The 2,500-nt window shown below is 60.4% G+C and overlaps 1 pseudogene; it reads right to left on the reverse strand.

Annotated features, from left to right (window-relative positions):
- The window catches only part of LOC124748447, a 7,956-nt pseudogene that overhangs the window by 4,248 nt on the left and 1,208 nt on the right, over positions 1-2,500 (reverse strand).

Below are 2,500 nucleotides of genomic sequence, written 5' to 3' on the forward strand. Positions count from 1 at the left end.
GGCGGCGGCCCGGTGGTGTCGGCCGCGAAGTCCTCGGCTGCGTCGACGGGCGGCGCAGCGGCCTCGCCCGCGTCAGGCAGCGGGCTCGCTGCTCCCCGGCGGGACGCCGGCTCTTCCCCCCGACCGATCTCAAGCGCCTCCATGAATTGGCGGACAAGCTGCTTGTGGGCAGCTTGCCGCCGTCGGCACTTGATTGCCTCGAGCGTTCGGTCGGGGAACATCCTGATGAGTTCTTGATTGACGAAGAAGAACCGGGCGTCCCTCTCAAGGAACAGTTCGGCCTCCGCCTTGGCGAGCGATAGGACTTCTTCCTCCGTCCACCTCGCGCGATGCCTCTCCGTGACGATCTCCGCGTTGGCGGCCGCAAGATGTTGGCGGCGGCGATGGACCCCGAGACCGTTCTTGGTTGTAAAGCTGCGGTGGCACTCACTACAGGTATACATAGCTGCAAAAGTTACAAGATTATCGGCACGGCCGGTTGGCCGGCTAGGTGCTGGGGGAGTTGGGGTGGCACCTTCAGCGGAAGGGCCACCACTTATTCTCTGCTTACTGCCCCCAACTAAAAAAGGGATAGTGCGAGGGGGGGCTGGTAACCCCCCCAAGCCCCTGGTGCGGTCTTCCACTCTGCGAAATCAGCGGGCCCACGAGAAGGGGAGAAGACCGCAGGAGAGGAGAGGCTAAGAGGGCTAGGCCCATGTATTGCGCATCACTCTCCCTGTAGCCATAACCCAAGGAAGGCACCTCGCAGCAGCAGCACGACTACATCAAGACCGCACTTCGAGAAGCCAAGTCCGGATGCAGCCACACCGCCGCCACTTGGCCACCTTAAGAGAGTCATAGTTACTCCCGCCGTTTACCCGCGCTTGCTTGAATTTCTTCACGTTGACATTCAGAGCACTGGGCAGAAATCACATTGCGTCAACACCCGCTAGGGCCATCGCAATGCTTTGTTTTAATTAGACAGTCGGATTCCCCCAGTCCGTGCCAGTTCTGAGTTGATCGTTGAATGGCGGCCGAAGAGAATCCGCGCACCCGCGCGCCCCCGGAGGAGCACGCTAAGGCGGACGCGGCCTCGCAGCAAGGAAGATCCGTGGGAGGCCAAGGCACGGGACCGAGCTCGGATCCTGCACGCAGGTTGAAGCACCGGGGCGCGAACGCCGCGCAGGCGCGCGCATCCTGCACCGCCGACCAGCACGAGGCCGACCAACGGCGAGAGCAGACCACGCCCGCGCTAAACGCCCGCACTTACCGGCACCCCTACGGCACTCACCTCGCCCAGGCCCGGCACGTTAGCGCTGACCCACTTCCCGACCAAGCCCGACACGCCCCGATCCTCAGAGCCAATCCTTATCCCGAAGTTACGGATCCAATTTGCCGACTTCCCTTACCTACATTATTCTATCGACTAGAGGCTCTTCACCTTGGAGACCTGCTGCGGATATGGGTACGAACCGGCGCGACACCTCCACGTGGCCCTCTCCCGGATTTTCAAGGTCCGAGGGGAAGATCGGGACACCGCCGCAACTGCGGTGCTCTTCGCGTTCCAAACCCTATCTCCCTGCTAGAGGATTCCAGGGAACTCGAACGCTCATGCAGAAAAGAAAACTCTTCCCCGATCTCCCGACGGCGTCTCCGGGTCCTTTTGGGTTACCCCGACGAGCATCTCTAAAAGAGGGGCCCGACTTGTATCGGTTCCGCTGCCGGGTTCCGGAATAGGAACCGGATTCCCTTTCGCCCAACGGGGGCCAGCACAAAGCGCATCATGCTATGACGGCCCCCATCAACATCGGATTTCTCCTAGGGCTTAGGATCGACTGACTCGTGTGCAACGGCTGTTCACACGAAACCCTTCTCCGCGTCAGCCCTCCAGGGCCTCGCTGGAGTATTTGCTACTACCACCAAGATCTGCACCGACGGCGGCTCCAGGCAGGCTCACGCCCAGACCCTTCTGCGCCCACCGCCGCGACCCTCCTACTCGTCAGGGCTTCGCGGCCGGCCGCAAGGACCGGCCATGACTGCCAGACTGACGGCCGAGTATAGGCACGACGCTTCAGCGCCATCCATTTTCAGGGCTAGTTGGTTCGGCAGGTGAGTTGTTACACACTCCTTAGCGGATTCCGACTTCCATGGCCACCGTCCTGCTGTCTTAAGCAACCAACGCCTTTCATGGTTTCCCATGAGCGTCGATTCGGGCGCCTTAACTCGGCGTTTGGTTCATCCCACAGCGCCAGTTCTGCTTACCAAAAGTGGCCCACTTGGCACTCCGATCCGAGTCGTTTGCTCGCGGCTTCAGCATATCAAGCAAGCCGGAGATCTCACCCATTTAAAGTTTGAGAATAGGTTGAGGTCGTTTCGGCCCCAAGGCCTCTAATCATTCGCTTTACCGGATGAGACTCGTACGAGCACCAGCTATCCTGAGGGAAACTTCGGAGGGAACCAGCTACTAGATGGTTCGATTAGTCTTTCGCCCCTATACCCAGCTCCGACGATCGATTTGCAC

This window comes from Schistocerca piceifrons, unplaced genomic scaffold (assembly GCF_021461385.2).
Source record: "Schistocerca piceifrons isolate TAMUIC-IGC-003096 unplaced genomic scaffold, iqSchPice1.1 HiC_scaffold_417, whole genome shotgun sequence".
NCBI lineage: Eukaryota > Metazoa > Arthropoda > Insecta > Orthoptera > Acrididae > Schistocerca > Schistocerca piceifrons.